This window comes from Ursus arctos, unplaced genomic scaffold (genome assembly GCF_023065955.2).
Source record: "Ursus arctos isolate Adak ecotype North America unplaced genomic scaffold, UrsArc2.0 scaffold_8, whole genome shotgun sequence".
Taxonomy (NCBI): domain Eukaryota; kingdom Metazoa; phylum Chordata; class Mammalia; order Carnivora; family Ursidae; genus Ursus; species Ursus arctos.
In genome coordinates this window covers 15,569,622-15,590,154 of record NW_026623100.1, presented here as the reverse complement: position 1 = coordinate 15,590,154, position 20,533 = coordinate 15,569,622, and the positions used below count along the sequence as shown (strand labels likewise).

At 40.0% G+C, this 20,533-nt stretch overlaps 1 long non-coding RNA gene across 1 annotated transcript in view; it reads left to right on the top strand.

The window, feature by feature from the left end:
- The window catches only part of LOC123000223 (uncharacterized), a 62,795-nt gene that overhangs the window by 1,296 nt on the left and 40,966 nt on the right, over positions 1–20,533 (top strand). Inside the window, exon 2 of the long non-coding RNA XR_006408076.3 lies at positions 11,343–11,397. This is a non-coding gene — a long non-coding RNA (uncharacterized LOC123000223). The remainder of the gene's footprint in view (positions 1–11,342; positions 11,398–20,533) is intronic.

Here is a 20,533-nt window from a genome sequence, read left to right as displayed (position 1 = left end):
TATCACCATCCACTCACCCAAATCCAGAACCAGGAACCTGGGTCTAATCCTCCATGCTTCTCCTTCACTGCTGTAAATACCACCCTTACCCTTTCTAACTTTGTCATGTTGGTTATATTTACTAGGTGCCCTTTCCTCTCCATTTCTACATCCACTGCCTCACCTGGGTCACTTATTCATTAAGTCATTGAACACTATATTATGTTCCAGGCATTGTTTGAGAGCTCAGAATATACTGGTGAACCAAAGTGACAAGGTTCCTGAATGCAGTGAGATAAACAGTGTATGGGCAAACTAATAAATGAACAAGATAATTTAGGAGGTAATAAGTGCTCTGAAGCCAAAACAAAAAACAAAAACAAAACAGGGAAACCTGTAAAAACCTTCTAAATTGTTGCCTATCTCTTCACCTCAAGTCCTCCCCACTCTCACCCCATATCTTCTCATTCTTCTTTTTATTCTTGAAGAGGGAATGCCCTGAGCCTTTCACCTGGACTCTTAATTTCATTCCCGTTCATCTGCCATGACTTCCCTCTATATTACAGCTGCCTGAATATGCATCCCTCAACTAGAAGATAAGCTACTTTGAGGGCAGGGATCGTGCCTTACACGTCTTTGTGCCTCCACAGTGCCTTGGCTCATAATAGGTACTCACAAAATGAGTGTTAAATGGTGAATTCCCTGACACCTGAATCAGGCTGCCACAAAAGCATCTCCAGCGCAATCAGAATGGGAAGGTCAGTGAACTTAGCTACTAGAGTGTAGTGATAGTAGTACCTCACGGCAGGGCTGGGGTTATGAATGAGGTCACTCCCTTAGGTCCCTTTCAGGCCTGGGCTTCCACGATGCTGTGCCCGGTGAGTGGCAGTATTTGCTTCATAAACACTATTTTATTTGACAGTGCCAAGTGCATGTAGGCAGTTTAAAAGTACTCTTTGTTTCTGATGACGAGCTTTAAACCCAGAGCATTCTGGGTAAATTGCCAGGATAGGCCCTGCAGGAGAAGGTTGCAGTTGCCACTTCACTTTGTATTTCCAGGCCCTTGGGTATTGCACCCCAACAGGGAGCGAGATATTGCCAGTTCTGTCATAGTCATTGTAATTAAATCCAAGTTCTGGCAAAGGGCAGTGCGTAATTATGAAGTATTATTATGGTTTTTATCATTATTAGGCACCCAGCTGCCCAGCCCAGGAAACCACAGTAGTAAAACACTGAGAAGCCAAGCTCCTCTCCCAGCTGGCAAGAATCAAGACCAGGTGTATTGGCACATAGTCTTGCAGCTCCACTCATCAAGATGAGACCTTCTGTCCCCTCTTTTTGGCAAGATAAAAATTTAAATGAATGGAAAGAGGAAATGTGAAGAAGGACCTTTGCCACCACCTCTGAATCAAATTCCTTTCTTCCCATCTCACCAGAATGGTCTCATCTATGATTTATTGTGTAAATCTTTTTCAACTTTATCTTTGACCTGTCAGCTTCCTAAACATCATTCCCCAAGGTCTACTGAGGATGTATTAGTTAGGGTGGGATATAGAGAGCAGAAAACTTTTACTGTCAAGAAATTTATGATATGGACTAACTAATTCAGAAAGTATAGTCAGACCTGACAAGACATCTGCCTTTTATTGAGCACCTATTCAACACCATACTCAGTACTTTCACATATGCTATCTGACTTAATTCCTACCACCTCACAAAGTGGATTTTATTTTTTTTTTATTTTTTATTTTTTAAAGATTTTTATTTATTTATTTGACAGAGATAGAGACAGCCAGCGAGAGAGGGAACACAAGCAGGGGGAGTGGGAGAGGAAGAAGCAGGCTCATAGCAGAGGAGCCTGATGTGGGGCTCGATCCCATAACGCCAGGATCACGCCCTGAGCCGAAGGCAGACGCTTAACCGCTGTGCCACCCAGGCGCCCCACAAAGTGGATTTTATTATCCTCATTTTCTTCAAGGTCTCAAGACTTGGTAGATAACAGAACTGAGATTCCAACATAAATATACAGATTTGGTGGTTGTATGCTCATGATGGATGTGTCCACACTGGCAGATGAATGTAGGTGTCAGACTTCACCTCTTTCTACTGAATTAAAAATGGGTATTTTGTACAAAGTAGATTTTAAGCTGAGCACTGAAAGGACAATTCAGAAGTGATGCTGAGAGAATGGTGCCAAATGAGGAAGCCAAATTGGCTATAAGCCTAAAACCAATCAATAAGGACAGATTTCTTGTTCAGCAATGTCATATTATATTCTTCAAGTACCTTTATTGTCTCAGCTACTCCAATGCAGAAGTCACCCCAGGTGGTACAGGGTGGGCTGATGATGGAGGAGGGTGATTTAGGGAGGGAATATGGTTTTGAATGGAGAACTCCCAAATGGCCCGTAAACTGGCACATCTAGCACTGGCTTCTGAAACAGCCAAAACCATGGCAGCTTTCCCTGCTGCCAGTCACTTGTTTTTAACTGATATGTGTAGAACAATTTTCCATTCTCTTCTTTTTTTCTAAAACAATTGATTAACAATTTTTTAAAAATATTTATTTATTTGAGAGAGAGAGAGCATGAGGTGGGGACAGAGGCAGAAGGAGAGGGAGAAGCAGACAAAGCAGACTCCCCACTTAGTAGGGAGCCCAATGCTGGGCTCAGTCACAGGACCCTAAGATCATGACCTGAGCCGAAGGCAGATGCTTAACTGGCTGAGCCACCCAGGCGCCTCTGATGAACAATTTTAAAGACAATTTGTTTAGAACTTACTACGTTGTACAAGGCAGTTCACTTTTATTTTTAGTGGTTTTTTTAAGGGATTTAAGATTCAACAAAATGCACTCATTTTAAGTGTACAGTCTGATCTGTTTTGAGACATGTATGCCCTCGTAACCACTAACATAATTGTGAAATAGAAATTTCCGTCACCCCGAAAAAAGTTCCTTTGTGCCCCTTTTGCATAGGAATTTTAATACAAATTTATTTTAATGACTCCAAAATTTAGATCTCCAGTCAACCTTGCTTTCAAAGTCTGGGCCCATATTTTCAGCTACCTGCTTGACATACCCACCTGGGTGCTGCAAACAGACACCTCAAACCAAGCATGACTGAAAGGTGAAGCAGACGGTGCTTTATCTTTGCTACAAGAAAACCCCTGCCTCCAATTCCCTTCTGAAATCACGTTTCTGTATTCTTCAATTTGGTTGAGATAATCATCATCTACCAAGTCATATAAGCTAGAAATTTTTAAAAATAATCTTTGCTTCTCCCTCTCTTACACCTCCCCAGAAGTGAGTCTTCTTCACACAAACATTTTTAAATCAGCCCTTTGCATTTCCAGTATCCTCATTCAGACACTTACCTTGCTTGCACGATCACCAAAAAAACAAAACCAAAAAAAAAGCTCCTAACTTGTTTCTTCATGCTCCAATTCATCCACCAATCTGCCACTTTAATTTTCTTTTGAAAACCCAGATCTGACTCTTTCAATCCTTTGCTTTCAGAGACTGCCCAACTGCTTAAAAATGGCACTGAAAATCTTTCATGGTATGGCCCAACCTCCCCATCTGGACTCCTCTGCTCCCTGCCATGTAGAGCAGACTATCCATTTTCATCCCTCTGTGCTTTTCATCAGATATCGATCTGAAATGTGTCTCCTACTCCACCTGAAAACTCTTCCTGCCGTTTCACAGCCCTATTTGTAAGACTTTTCTTCTTGAAGCCTTCCCAGCCCTCTCCAGATTACACAGTCTCTCTCCGCTACGCTCTGCTCTCTCTGCCCATACCATGTTGCACATACAGTTATCACACTGAATAGACATAGTGGTGAAATGGAACAGGAGAGCTGAGTCAGAAGATCTGAGTCTAACTTAAAAATCTCATTCATCGCTTGCTGTGTTAGCCAAAGCAAATGACATAACTTCTCTGAGCCTCAGTTCTTTAATCTATGAGATGGTACTAACAATGGCTATAATACTACCCTACCTCATAGGACTCTTGTGGTGATCGAACAAGTAATTATAAATGTGAACACAGTCCGCAGTATACAGATATTAGATGTTATAATTACAAAGCTGTATCTTCTGATAGATTTTGAGCTTCTTGAGTGCAAAACCAACATCTGGCCATCCACCGGACACAGTGCCTGGGCCTACTCCTTGCCTAGATTGGTTTATGACAGAAGTTATCATTTTTGGTAGGATCATCTTCTCTCAATTAACTCTCTTAATACTATTTTCTATTATGTTTCTTCAAAAGCCAATCATGACATCCTCACTTCTTTTTATAATTGCTTATTGCCTTTTCAATTAAATAGCTACATTAAAATGTCTCTAAGGAAATACTATATATAAGGAAATAAATACTCTATCCATGATTAATTTTAAGCACCTTCATTTATTTGACAAAACCTTTTTAGAGCCATTATGTGCCCAGCCCTGTTCTAAGCCCTGGCCATACAGTGGCAAACAAGAAACTTCACAGAACTTACGTTATTGTGGGGGCAGTAAGCACAAAGCAGCAAGTAAAAATGTTCATCTATACAGTTAAAGGTGCTACAAATAGAGCAACATGGAGGGCGGGGCGGATGTAACTGGAGTGGTCAGGGGCAGCCTCTCAGAAAGCGCTGTAGAGCGTCAGTGATGACGCGAGGCAAGCACACAAGAAGGCGGGGTAGCCTTGTGGGCGGAAGGAAGATCACAGACGGAGACCCCGAGACAGGAGCAGACCGAGTGGATACAAAGAACTGAAAGGTGGTCTGTGTGGAGTGGAGGAAGTGAAGGGCAGTGGTATGAGGCTAAGTCAAAGAAGCAGACAGGGGCAGATCTTGTAGGGCTTGGAAGGTCAGGTAAAAAGTTCGATGTTTATTCTAATTGTAATAGGAAACCACTAAAGGGTTTTAAGCAGGAGTGTGATATAATTTGATTTGGGTTCTTTTTTTTTTTTTAAGATTTTATTTATCTGTGAGAGAGAGAGAGAGAGAGAGGGAGAAAGCACCCAAGCAGAGGGAGTAGCGGGCAGAGGGAGAAGCAGGCACCCTGCCTAGCAAGGAGCCCCATGTGGGACTCAGTCCCAGGACCCTGGGATCATGACCTGAGCTGAAAGCAGACACTTAACCGACTGAGCCACCCAGGTGTCCCTGATTTGGTTTTTAAAAGATCATTCTAACTGCATACGGAGAATATATTCTGGGGGCAGTAGGAGAGCAGATTAGAAGGTAAGACTGGTTGTTTTGGGCAAGACCAGAGATGTTGGTGGTCTGAATTAGGGTGGTGCCAAGGACGGTAAAGAGTAGTAGGTTTGGAATGTGTTTGGCAGTAGGACTAACAGGGACTGACTGATAGATTTAATGACAGTGAGGGAAAGACATTAAAGAGGGCTCAGGATTATGGTCTAAGCCATTACGTGGATAAAAGTTCAGTTTACTGAGTTCACACAGTACCTGTGAAGGCTTTGTGCTAGGCTCTGAGAATACAAAGGTCATTGAATATGACTGAGTCTTTGAGTCCTTGGCCTCAAAAGCTCACAGTCAAGTGGGCAGGACTGCCTCCTACCCTGGTGACTTCTGTAGGAGGTTTTTGTTTTTTGGGTTTTTTAAAAAATTAATTAATTAATTAATTTAGAGAGTGAGGGGGTGGTGGTGGGAAGGGAGAGGGAAAATCTCAAGCAGACCCCACGCTGAGCGCAAAGCCCAATGCGGGGCTCCATCTCAGGACCCTGAGACATGACCTGAGCAGAAATCAAGAGTTGGACACTTAACCAACTGAGCCAGCCAGGCGCCCCTGCTGTAGGAGGTTTTAAGCACAATTACAGAGCTACGTATGGGTTATGAGAGCATCAAGAAGGATTCCCTAGCCCAGTCTAGCCAAACAAACCAGGAGTCCTGCCTTCTTAGGAAGATAACTAGGAGACTTTCTCAACACCTGTGAAATGGGTGCAGTAATCCACACTCTAGTTTAACTTAACTCTTTATAAATAAAGTATAATAGCTGCCAGCAGCATCTTCCAGGGTCTCTGATTTGTTACTTCTTTTGAGAGGAAAGGGTCACCTGGGTAGCTCAGTCGGATAAGCGTCTGCCTTCTTCTCAGGTCATGATCCCAGGGTCCTGGGATCGATTCCCACATCCCTTTCCCTCTGCCACCGCTCCCCTTGCTTGTGCACTCTCTGTCTGTCAAATAAAAAAAATCTTTCAAAAAAAATAAGAGGAGAGGAAAGAAAGCTATGGAGAAAGAGTCAGGATGGACACAGAGGCGAGGTGCTCAGCTAATACAAATGGAAGTCAGTAAGGTCTGGGCTTCCGCTGCAGCCCTCTGCTCAAAACCTACCAACAGTGTGCCCTTGGTTGAGGATGGATTCAGGGTGTTTTGTTTTGATTCACTTTAACTGCAGCTGCAACTTTTATGAAATTACCATATGACTCCTGAATGACTTCTCTCAAGCTTTGTTTCTTTTTGATATTTATTTAATAACTTCTGTTTGATCAGCTGATATATTCACATTTCAAAAATCCAAATAAGAAAGGATATAATAAAAAGTCTTATCTTTTCCTGCTCCTTCACCCAGTTCTCTACCTCACCCACCCAGATAAGTAGAGATAATTATACTGATTTTTTTCTATGTATCCTTCTAGTGTTTCTTCACACAGATACGAGCAGTTCTTATATTTCTTCTCTTCCCGCTTCTTACACAAGAGGTGGCCTACTTTATCCCCTGATCTGGATCTTGTTTTTCCCTCTAACAATGTAGATCTTTCCTATCAGTACTAGGAGAGCTTCCTTATTCTTTTAAACAGCTGATAGCGTTACACTGCAGGATCTGCCATAGTTCATTTAACTATTCCTCTATTGATGAATCCTTGGGCTGTGTCCAGTGTTTGCTACTTATTACAAACAATCCTATAGTGTATAACCCAACACATATGTCTACAGGTATAGCCTTAGGATAAATCCTCAGGAGTCTTACAAATACTTTAATAAAATCTTCTAAGAGAATGTTCTGAGATAGTGTGACTAAGTTTCCAAATTAGAACCTCGGCTTTCCAGGCATTAACTTTCACATTGCATCAAGAGTAGTTCTTCATTTTTCAGCCTGTCCATTATGCCTTTATATTTTTTCCAATAAGGAATTTAAAAAATATTTAATCTGCCTGTCCTGCAACCAACCATAGTTGGCATGCTGTTTTAAAAAAGAAGAAAAAATAGACTAAAATGCAGTGGAAGCATGTTCCAGTTAGTGAATTGCAAGCTCTAGAAAATACTCGGTTTTTCTTCACTCAACATATACAAGCATCTCTAGAGTGAAGTCTCAGATAGGGATGATGGGTTAGAAGGTGAGGACTGTAGGGTGTACCCTACAGGGTGTATAGCCAGCTCTTAGTGCTACCCCAGCCTCAGGGCCAAATACTCCTTGGCCATTTTCCTTAGCATCTCTTTTCATTTCTCTCAGTAAGTCTTCATTTTCCCATAGTTGCTTCTGGAAAGCAGGTTTATAGTTTTGGTGAAACAGGTAGGCTTTGGTAAATGTGCTTTAGAACTAGGCCATGTAAAGTAAGTATGCTATTTTTATACTACCCCCCTCCAAAGACTTTTTCTTTTTTATTAGATTCCAGGTATATAAGACCAGGATGGAAAAATTCTAGGGTATTTAATTTACATGAGATTGTTGGGAAAACATTTACAGATGCAGAAATATGCACAAGTGATGTGGCAGTGAGACCTGCCATTTAAAAAAACACACATCTGTATCTATATCTATATCTATATCTATCTATATCTGAAGAAGCTAGCCCAGCCATATTACTGTCATTATCAGAAAATAAAATTATCTTTCCACATAGTACTTCTCTTTAGTTTGGCTCCATGTAGGAGAGGTGTTTTGTTTTGTTTTATTTTGGTTTTTTATAATTATAGCATGAGAGAAAGTGTTAAAAATAAACCATGAAGTTGACAAGGTACAGCAAATAGCCATTCAGAAAGCTTTTCTTAGCTCTAAAGCTCTCTTCCTCGGGAACGACAAAAACTACAAATTGTAGAACTGTCTAATCTCTGTAAAGAGTGTCTAGTCCCAGCTCTAGCTGAAATTATCTTACATTTTTTATTAATTTTTTAAAATTAAAAAAATTATTTATTTATTTGACAGAGAGACGGAGAACACAAGCAGAGGGGGCAGCAGGTAGAGGGAGAGGGAGAAGGAGCCCAATGCAGGGCTCGATCCCAGAACCCCAAGATCATGACCAGAGCCAAAGCCAAAGGCAGATGCTTAACCGATTGAGCCACCCAGGTGCCCCTAGCCTACATTTTTTTAATTGTCTCACATAAAGATTCTACAGTCTTTCTTTGGCCATTACTTTTTTTTTTTTCTTCCCCTAAGCTGGTAAGACTTGGACTCTCTCTTTAGGATATAGGCCAGAATTATTCCTCCCTCCCCTTCCTTCCCCTCCTTCCCCTCCCTCTCTCCCTTCCCCTCCTCCTTCTTCGCACATTTATTCTTCCATAAGAGAGTTAGAACAATTGTCAATTTTTAAAAACTTCTCTTTGGATTTTGGTTGGCACTGGGCTTTCTAGGTAGACAATTGTATCATCTGTATGTAATTGTAAATCTTATTCATATTTTTGTTCTTTTTGTATCAGCAGAATTCCTTTTTAAGTGAAAAATAATACTTGCTGAAATTATTTGTTCATCCAATCCCTGAGTATCTGTGGAGAACATCCATTTTGCTGACCATACTCTCATTTCGTTCTGGGAACTATGGTCTTCCCTTACTGTCAGTCCCTGGACTTGGGGAAAAGACTGATGTCTACACCCCCCTGCTTCAGGGGTGAAATGTATGACCTTAGTCTAGGTCATCTAGTATATCCTATTCCTCTGGCCACAGTAATCCATTCTAGACCTACTAGAAAGTTGGTTCTGAATTTGAACCTAGAGGCAAGTACTCAGTGGAGTGTCTCGCATCCATATTGGGTACGTGAAGACAGACGTTGCCTAAGAATGGAGCCAATATTGAAGATGCTGAATTTAGAAATGAAGAGACAGAGATCAAGTCCTAGGTCACCCTGTTTAAGCCCTAGATCAAACTTCACCTGAACCAGATCGTCTAAATAATTCAGTTACATGAACCAATAAATTTACCTTTTTAATTAAGTTAGTTTGGATTACATTTTTCATCTTTGGCATGCAAAAGACTTTTAGTTGATGCAATATCCTCTAACAAAATTAGGCAAATTAAACTCATGTTGTTCCCATGGTTTGACAAATTACATGATTTCCCCAGCTAATTCCCAGACTCCTCTCTTCTTGCACTTGGAGTGACTCTACCGTTGCAGCACACCCGTCTAAATACCAAGCCAGAGTCCTCCTCCCCTTCCCCCAAGGACTCCTCCAGTTCTGTGCTTAAACCCAGCCCACTGGTGAAGTTAAAGAAGGAAGGGAACAGATGGCAACCTGATTCATGTTGCTCTTACGGGGAATTAAGCTAATTTATTTTGGGGGTCAGTTCCCGTTCAGTTTCAGCAGTGAATGAAAGTTGTTTGAATCCATTTCTGGTTCAGGTCTGTAATCATCTGCAGTAATCCAAAGGTCTTCACAAGGGAAAATTATTTGGGGGGGGGGGTTAATGTTTGTTCCAGTTTGAAAAAACTATGTAACGTGGAATCAAGTTGCACCTGTCTTATTAGGCCTTCTGTGCTAAAAGAGGTAGCATATGGGCAGGACAGGGAGGCGATTAATAGTATACTTAATACTAAAATAATCAGCCTAGATGGCCTCCATAATAAGCAGTGTTATAAAATCTACTCCTTGGATTTGCTTTTAATTTTGGTTGGCACTGGGCTTTTAATTTTGGTGGCACAGCCCACATCAGAGCACACTTTGAAATTTCATATCACATAGTATTGACCAAATTATTAAAATACAGGTTGAAACATTTTTTGAAAACTTTGCTTCCTTTAGAGGAACACATATTTTATAGGTGAAACATTTATGGTCTCTGTTTGAAAATTATTTCTAATTAGTGTGACATTATGTCAGTATCTTAAGGTGCTAAAACTTAGCAGTTTTCTGGAAAAATGTATTGAGGATCTAGGCTCAGCATAGGGAATGTTGTCAGTGGTATTGTAATAGCATTGTGTGGTGACAGGTGATAGCTACACTTGTGGGGAGCATAGCATAATGTATAGACTTGTTAAATCACTGTGTTGCACCCCTGAAACTAATGTAACATTGTGTGTCAACTATACTTCAATTTAAAAAAATGTAGGCTCAGAACATTCACAGGACCATTTTTACATTGCTTCAGGTCATCTAACGCATATATTCTGATAGGAAGCATTGTTTGTTTCATTGCTTCCATTATAAATACATATATATTTATAGGTAATAAATACAAATTAATAAGTAAAATTTCAAGACACAAAATGCTCAGCTTGTTCCAAACTATTTTTTGTTGGTGGGTTGTATGCAAACAGAAAGAATGACAGATGCCATCCATATACTTTATGAAAACACCGCTTGCTTATGCATGTTTAAGGAGGACGTTGGATTTGACAAGGTGCAAAGAGATGTCTTACAGATGGTATACATGAGGCCCATCAGGATAGGTCTTCCCGAACTAATGGAGCTGTAAAAGCAGTTGTCATGTGCACGTCTGTCACACCTGTTCTACAGAGAAATTCCCACTTGTAAATATGGTCTTCAAAATCAGAGCCCAAGGCTGGCTGAGCTTAGCTTAGTTTTCCATTAGTTTGACAGAGACTATGACCACCAAAATGGATTCCATACCTTTTTATGACTCTTCTAAGACTTTTACATTTTCCCTGGCATTGTGTTATTTAAAGTTAAAGATTAAAATTCTCCTACTTGGTCCTTGAAGAAATAACCGTAATTTATCTTATAACATTAAATTCATTGGCAATGTGCTTTGGAGGGAATAAATTTGTGTTCTGCAAAAGGGCTTGGATATACAGAATTTCAATGCCTCAAATGATGTAATTTTCTATAATATTTAGCCTGCCATTTTTAGTTTGGTGTTTGTATAATAGGAGATTTCGAAGAAAAAGCTAAAGAGAGGCTAATTTGCTTGGTAGTGCTTCTGTTCTTTTGTTCTTTTAGAATCTAAAATTAACCAACATCTGCAGTGTCAACAAGGACTCCATATGGCATTCAAGTTTGTACTTTTCCTAAATAATGCATTTGAGGCAATATAATCTGAGAGGAGTTCTGAGGTGATAATGAGTAGAATGCCTCATATTGCATAGCACTTCATAGTTGCAAAATGATTTAACAACTAGGACCTTGTTTGATCCTCACAACAGTGTTAAGAGGTAAGAGGTTCAGGTATTTCTTATTCTTGTTGAACAGATGAGAAGATGGAGGCCCAAAGTATTGAAGAGAAATGGCCATTGTCACAAACCTGGTGAGTAGCAGCATGAGAAGGAAACTCAAGCCATCTGGTATCTGATCGCCCTTTCTACCATATTACTAGGATCAAGTTGTTGACAACCCATTGTTAAAACAGCATGTTTTCAAAATAATAGATCTCACAACAACTCTGTAGGAAAAAAATATAAAAATTACTAGAAACTAACAAACGTGCGTTTGGTTTTCTAGAGTTTAATGGATTTCATTTGTTCAATTAAGTTAACAGATGATTTCCACAGAAGTTTCTCTATTTAACTCTTGTGATTTCCTATTTTACCTACAAAAAAAAAAAAAAAAGAATTCCCACTAAAATGCTTTTTCTCCTTGTGAAATTATACCTCATAAATCTTTGTCATATCTAGAAAGTCTAAAAACTGTTCCTATAAGAGATGTTACAACTGAGAGTGTTTTCTTCACAGTGATACATTATCATTTAAGTCTACCTGAGTTTTGAAGCATTTCATTTCAATTCAAACTTCTGTGAATTTCTGCAGCACAGCAATCATTTAGGATTTCTGGGATAAGAAAAAAAAAGTAGGTTGACGTTAAAGAATGTATTAGAAACATAGCTTGTGACTGAGATACAGGCATAAATTTAGAAGGAACCCATTTTTGAAAGCATAAATAATGTTATTGCCAATCTATACTTTATAGAAATTTCTAGCTATGTAATATTACCATTTCTACTTTAAAATGCAGAGAAATTCGATTGCTTCCATTTCTTGAAAGTTTGAGGCTTAAAAATGATGAATGCTGGCATTCTTGAAGAGGAACACTGTGAGTTTGTAATATCGAAAAGGTACTGGCGTTCTCTTACATTGACAGGCAGATATATTTCCAACAAGTGGAGACACAGGACTGTACTGGCATAAGGAGCAGCCAGCAAGAATTTTAATCAGGATTTGGCTCAGTCTATGCTAGTTCTGACTTCACGAAAGTGCATCTTGAGGAAGCACCTTCTACCAAGCGGAAAGCTGGCAAGATGCAGCATTAGAGGTTGCTGACACCAAAGCAACCAGAGCTCACTCAAAACTTAAAATGTTGTTTCCCCATTAGTTGCTTGGATATGTCTCAAAGAACTACACACAGAAAAGCAAGATTTAAACTTGATATTAGCCAAAACATTCTTGTGACTCTAATCTCCTACCTACTCGATGTCCAGGATTAGTGGAAATACACCAAACATTCTTGAAAAGGTCATCTAACCGAAGTAGAAGAATGTTATCTTTCCATGCATGAGCATACTTGGACATGCGAGCCATGACAAAGAGATACGGGGAGAAAAGGACAAGAGGAACACTATGGAATGTATTTTGCTAGAAACAAGTAATGGGGAGGAATTAGGGGGAGTTGGGGAATTTGGGTAGGAAAGCCTTAGAGAAGGGCGGGTTAAGTCATTGGAGTTGGTAATAACTCCATCTGGCGAGCTGTGGGAATCTGAAGGGAGGGGGCCAAGGGTGCTAGAAGACTGTACTCATGATGGTAGCATTCAGAGTTAATCTGACAATGGAGAGACAGCAGTGCAGAGGCTTGGAGAAGGCCACAGCGTGAGGAAGCGAGGTGCCCAAGGGACCATGAGAACCCCAGCTGCAGTTCTTTTTGCTTATTCAATCAGATCCAGTTTTCTTCCCCCTTCCCATCTCCACACCTCTGCCCACCCCTGGCCACCCCACCCCTGCTGCAAGAAAAGTCTGTGTTGACTGGCCCAAGTTTGTTTCACTGAGTCCTTCTTCACCCAGTGAATGATTTGTGGAGCCTGGGGCTGGTAATCATTACTTAGCAGTGACTTCAGCATGAATCAATCAGTACTGGAATGATCTAACTTTGTTCCCACTCAAGCCCACTCACAACCACAACCTTTTTGTGCTACAGCGAAGTAACATGGTCCCTTGGCTATCTTGCTGCTGATTAATGGACTGTTGGAAGGGTCAGTACAACTCCCACAATAGTCTAGTGCTTTTCTGCCAGATTGGCTTTAAAAAAAAAAAAAAGGCAATTGTTCATGTCAAACCACGTTAGCCAATACCTGTATTGTCTGTCTGAATTATAAAGCACAACAGTACATCTCGTTCTCTGCAGCTCATTCTTAGAAGAAAGAATATGAGAAAGTATTAGACCATGCTTGTATCATCCGAGATAGCTGGACAGTCATGAACACTCCTGCACTGCCCATTGGAACAGGTCCTTTGCACACTGATATAGTCATGATTACTCTCAAAATTAGATGCAATACCACTGTCTCATCCCCTCCTTGCCTAGATGCAGCTGAACAGTGACTCTCAGAGGAGGTGGGAGGACATGGCCTTGCCAGCTGATGCTGAGGATCCAAGACTTAATTACATAAAAATAACTCGTTAACCAGCCCCTCCCAAATCACCCACTCCACGTAAATCATCGCCACAGGAGAAATCGGGTTCCCCAAGGTCACCCTAAGAGTGTCTGTGGACTTTGACTTCCTCCCTCCACAAACACCCTTAGAATGGCCTTTTGAGGCCTTTGTGCTCCTGGGAAGCTGATTTCTCCTGTGTGAAAATATCGAGAGCCAGGAAAAATGGAACACTACATGATTTATCCCCGAATCCCTCATCCTGCTGGATGTGCCCCAGGGTGAGTTATTCTTGCTGTCACAAATAATTCAGCCCTGAGTGGATCAACATGTTTAAAAGAAGTTTCCAAATATGTCTAAAACTCTAGGTGCAGAAACACAAGTGCCAATTAACAAGGGCAATTTCGAATAGAAGAGAGGTTGGAAATTAGAAAAACAAAGAGGCACGGGACATAGCAGAAGAAGCCAGCTCTGGCGGTAACTGGTCCTACGCCCTCAGTCATTATGCCCATGTGTCAGGTTCCTCAACTCCAAAATAGACACTAAGATGAAAGGAATTTGGTGAGAGAAACTTTTGAGAAATGTCAATTTATGTTCTCTCTCTGTATTTTTCCCTTTCCCTCTCCCATTATGTCTGGCTTATGTGTCTTTACTTCAGGAGAGACTTGGGGGTTGGACTTCCAAGCTTTCGTTCCAGATAAACCCACGAGGAGAGGAGAGTTTGAGGTAACTTGTATTTTCCAGACTAAAGAGATCTGTTCTCCCAGAAGCAGTAAGGATGTCATTCTGCTTCTTGGCAGTACCCTTGCTATGTTTGACTTGGGAAGGTGCATCTTTGCTAAGAGCATTTCTAGAAATGCACTTTGGGACTTACTCATGTGGAGTAATGACGGCAAGGGCCTCCAGAGGTCCTGGTGCCTCTTGAGATGCTTGGTCTCTGCCAGAGCCCTCAGCGAGTGTGTAACAGATACTTCACACCTACCCGAGGTGGATTTCCTGTCCGCCCTACAGCACAGGGGCTCCAAGTTTAAATAGAATTACATACTCTAAAGACTTTAAGGAATCATCAGTGGTAAGATGGCCATTAGTTTAATTTGTGTCTCTTTATCATTTATTAAAACGAAGCCTAAACAAGTCTTACACACCGTAGGAAATGCACTTTCTTGGGGCTGAATTCCCTGAGGGTTTACTTTTGCCAGCCCTCCTTATTGCCTTTCCTGCACCTGCCCTTGCTGGCCTCCGTGTTTTCTCATTTAGGATGTTTGACTGAGAAAGGCTGGTGGCACCTTGAAAAACATCATGTGCCTTCTCCCAAATCCCTGCATATTTTCTTTAAAGTTGGAAAGGAGTGTCTTTCATCCCTAAGTACACATATCTGTTGTCTGTGTTGCCCTGAGAAGCAACTCCAAGTAATACCACATAGCTAGAGGACCAAGTCTTTGGTCAGCTTCTCTGGGGGACATGTGCCTTCTTGAAGTTGTTAATAAAACAAACAAAACAAGTAAAAATGTAAAGATCTTTTATGCAATTGTCTTTGTTGTTACTGCTGCTGTTGGGTGAAGAGTACGTTTATTGCTTCAGGGCTGTGCCATATTTAGAAGGGGGCAAAATATCAGTGCAAGTGAAAACCTTCCAGGAAAGGCTGCCAGCTTTTGGGATCTCTGAAAGCACTTATTGGACATAATCTCATGTGTGTTTGTCTTGGTAGCAGATGTAAATTGCCATGTTCTTCTAAGGCCATTTTTCTGCTATGGCTTGCTTTTCTCTTTAAATATTTTTGGAGGAAAAGTAATGTATTTTCTGTTTGTTTTGTGGTGGTGGTGGTGATGATGATGATGATGATTTGTAGTTTAGAGAGTCTATATTCTTTTTTTTTTTAATGATTTTTTATTATATTATGTTAGTCACCATACAGTACATCCCCGGTTTCCGATGTAAGGCTCGATGATTCATTAGTTGTGTATAACACCCAGTGCACCATGCAATACGTGCCCTCCTTACTACCCATCACCGGTCTATCCCATTCCCCCACCCCCCTCCCCTCTGAAGTCCTCAGTTTGTTTCTCATAGTCCATAGTCTAGAGAGTCTATATTCTTGATTCAGTCAAAATGGTCTTTGAGTCACTTCATATTTCACTCCAAATAGTCTTTCTCAGAACTTGGAAAACAAAGTAAACTGGTACCCCAAATGTTCCCTTCCCTTTTATCTTTATAAATCCTCTGATATAACCAAAGAATTACCATTCTAGGGGCTGAGGGAGGAAGCCTCCCTCTAATTTAAAGCCTCTTAAATCCAGATTACCTATGCCATTCTAAGAACTAAGTATTTTGAAAATTCTAGAAACAATAATGCAAACATTCTTCTCCCAATAGAAACTACTAAAAGTAGTCATATGGTCTATCTCTTACAGTTGAATTTTTTTCCTTCCATCTTAATTGAATGAGAAATAAAAGGAAGTCATGCGCGAGCTTTCAGAACAATGACTATAATATAAGAAATGTAGTTCCAGCCAAAACAGAAAAGAAAAGGATGTTGAAATATGGGAGCAAAATGAGGTCTTACTTAAGTAGATTCTTATGTTTCAACCAAAAGCTGGAAGAATTAACAAAAGCTCTAAAGAAGGGTAGAGGAATGCAGACAGTGGAGAAAAGCAGAGAAGTGCAGAAAATAATTAATAAGTGTATAAAGGAATAAATCGGAGTCTGGGATGATTCTTTACTAAAATACTTGCAAATTGCAGTTTTCAAATAAAATATGATATTGAAAAAATTCATTTCCAGAAAAGGTGACAAAATTGATGTGTAAAAAAAGCCTATTTTGAGCTAAGAGCCTTCAGAGACAAGGTCAGCTCACCGGAGAAGAGTTGAAACAAAGCAAAGCAGCACAGAGAAGTGCATTTACTAAAAACTATCATGGCTTTCCTCTGTCCACCCTGTGTGACAGACAGTGTTCTCAAAGGCAAATGTCTTGGCTTTATGTGGTCTACTTCCAAAGGGAGATGGGGTTTAGTCAACTGTATTAGTTACTTATTGCTGTGTAACAAATATCCCAAAACTTAGAGCTCAGAACGACAATTGTTATCTCGCAGTTTCTTTCTGTCAGGAATCCAGGAGTAGCTTAGCTGGGTTCTCCTGCTAAGGGCCTCTGTCTCTTACAAGACTGCAATCAAGGTCTCTGCCAGAGGGGCTGAGGATCCATCTCCCAGCTCACTCAGCGCTGTTAGTCGAGGACATCAGTTCCTCACTGTGTGTTGGCCAGAGACTCTCAGTTTAGTGCCCTGTGCTACGTGACCCTCTCTATGGCTCCCAATGCAGCTGGCTTCTCTCACAGCCAGTGTGCGAGAGAACGCCAAGAGAATGTGCAAGGAAGATGGTAGTCAGTCTTTTGTAATCTAGTCTCAGAACTGACTTTTGGAGTATCTTATTTATTAGAATCAAGTCACTAAGCCCAGCTCACACTCAAGGGGAGAGGAATACCAGGAAGCAGTATCATTGGGAGCCAGCTTAAGAGCTGTCAACCACTTCAACTTATTTTATTCTTCCCTTAATTTTATAGCGTGGAAATAAGAGGCTGTCATTTTATAGTGTGGAAATAAGACCAAAAATACATTCTTTGGAGAAAAGTGCTCCAGAAATCTATATGTCCATGGTCTCTTTTATTCATCAGTGAGTGGCTTTATTTGTTTATATCATTTATATGGCAATGAGTAGCCCAAATCATCTTAGCCAATAGGCAAACTATTTGAATAAGTGAAGGAAATATTCATTTACATTGGGATGTAAGCTCTATGAGGGCAGGGATTTTATCTGTCTTGTTCTCTATTGTATCTCCAGCGCATATCATAGGGCTTACCATATAGTTTTCAACAAATAGTTGCTGAATGAACGGCTTCAACTATATTTACTGCGGATCTGTTATGATATGTCAGGCACTTGACTTTACTTCTTTAGAAACTGAGCATCAGAAATACTTGCATTTGTACTCAAGAGTAGAAAGAAGAGATTTTTATCACTTTGGATTTCCAAAAGCAGCCCCAGTCAGTGACCATCTTTGTTCACAATTCAGAGAGTCTACTGAAAGAAAGGCCCACTCCATTTTCTCATAAAGGGAGGATGTGGCATTTTCTCCATTAACACATCTTACTTGTGACCTATCACTCATTATTTGAGATGACTATAAAGGACCAATATTAAAAAAACTTAAACTAGGTTTTAAAAAAATCATGAAAATAAAATATGCACATACTTTAAAAATATATAAAAGCATATAAAATGACAAATTCTTACCCTTTGATTCCATCCCTAGCCCCACCTCAACTTCAAAGGTAAGGAGTTTAACTATTTCTTAAATGTTATTACAAGTATTTTCAACACATATACACTGTGTGTATGTGTGTGCATATAAATATGAGATCATCATGATCATTCTACACCTTGCCTTTTTTTCACTTAGTGATATGTCTGGGAGCCTATATAGACCTATTTTAATTTTTTTTCTTGGCTGCATAATATTCCACTGTAGAGATGTGCCATAATTTATTCAATGAGTCCCTACCTAATAGATACTCATTTCCACCACCACCCAAACTTTTTACCTACTAGAATCAGCGCTGCAATGGACACATCTATACATATATCTTTGCATAGTTTGGTGAGTTTATCTTAAAGACAAACTCCTAACAGTGGAATTGCTAAGCCAAAGGATATGTGCATTTAAAATATTTTTAAAAGATTTTAGAGATTTTAAAAAAGCCTCTTTTTATTATAAAAGAAAACACAAATACAGAAAACCAAACCAGTTACAGAGCTTAATGGATTGTTATAAGACAAGTACCCTTTTAACCATCACCCAGGTCAAGAAACAGACTGTCACCCAGTCAGGAGCCCTCCAAGTGGTCTGTGATCACAACTGCCTTTTTCTCTGAAACTAATCTTAGTACTGACTTCTATAGAAATCACTTTCTTCTATTTTTTTTTTTATGGCTTTACTACCAAGTGGCATCCATAAACACGATACTTTAGTTTTGCCTACTTAAAAAAAAAATCCTGATCTGTCTTTTATACCTCTTTAAATTTACAGTTTTCCCCTCCAAACTTTTCTTTTCCATACAATTTCTGTATTGAACAAAGCATTTGACCAGTGGAGTTTCCTACAGTCTGAATGTTGCCAACTATGTACTCTTGATGGAGTTTAGCATGTTCCCCTGTCCTCCAATTTCCTGCAAACTGATGGCTGGATTTGGAGGCTTGATGAGACTCAGGTTTGATTCCTTTGGCAAGATGACGAGTGGTACATCAGGAGCTATATAATGGCTAGTTGTCTCTCTTTGTGACTTTAGCAGTTACTGATGTTCAGTGCTTAGATCCATTCATTTATTGTGGGCTACAGAATATTCTAATTATGTTCTTTTCCCCTCATTAGTTGGAGTATTTATGGAAGACATTTCCTCTCTTCTATTATTTGCTTAAACCTAGTGGTACAATTCAGATAGGAAAAGCAAAGTAAATGCTTAGTTCTTTCCCTTTACTTACCAGTTTCCAAGATAGTGAATGTTCTCTACCATTACCCTACAAAGGTGACTTTATTTTAGTTGTCATGAATTCATGTATTCATACATATATTCAGCTCATCTTATGGGTTTCAAGTCATTGCAATCATTATCTTTACTGCAGCTCAATTTTTTCCATCTTTGGCCAGTGAGAGCCTCTTCCATTGGTACCTGAATCCTTTTGACATGGCCCTAGTGGTCTTTGATAGCTTCCTTGCTGTCTGATATGATAAGATACTCTAGCCTCATTCTGTATGTTTATTGCTCCAGATTTGGAATCTGCAGTTTCTCCAACAAGCCCTGGTTTTTTGTTTTTTGTTTTTGTTTTTAAAGCAGGAAATGGTTTTTCAAAAGCATGGTCTAGGCACAAATTGTGTTCATCATTACTGTGTTGGTCCCAGTTTCTAAGATTTTTCAGTGGACAGAGCTAGGAAATAGCTGTATGGTTCTTAGTTGTTGTTGTTTAAGATTTATTTATTTCAGAGTTGGGGGAGGTGCAGAGGGAGAGAGACTCTCAAGCAGACTCCCTGCTCAGTGCAGAGCCCAACGTGGGGCTTGATCCCACAATCCTGAGATCATGGCCTGAGCCAAAATTAAGAGTCAAGACACTCAACCTACTGAGCCACCTACGCACCCAAATAGCTGTATGTTTTTAAAGATAAAATACTTCATGAGCTCATTTAGATAATTCCAATTTGAATTTAGTATCATAGGTTTTTATGAATATAAGAGGCTCAGAACAATAGTACTAGTACTACCAACACCAATATGATTGCTAAAAGTTACATTAAAAAAAATATGCCAGTCTTTTTGTTTGTTTGTTTGTTTGTTTGTTTGTTTATTTATTTATTTATTTTAAGTAAGCTCTACTCCCAACGTGGGGCTTAAACTCAGGACCCTGAGATCAAGAGCTGCTCCACTGGCTGAGCCAGCCAGGAGTCCCCAAAGTTACATTTTTTCATTCGCTCTTCGCTTTTGCCTCTATTGTATATCTACCTTGTCAGAGTATATAGTCATTGCATACAATACTCACTCCCCTTTACCCCTCACTTAATAGTGATTCTTCAAGTAGCTATGTATTTAACACTCACTACTACTCTTGGTATTGATGCATCTCCAGTCAGTCTGGGGCTTGTTTTCTAGTAGATACACAGGAAGTGTTCACAGGAGCAAGATCTCCTGGGTTCTTACATGGCCATAACACTTTATGTCCTTTGTACCTGAAAGTCAGTTTTTCTAGATATAAAATCATCAGC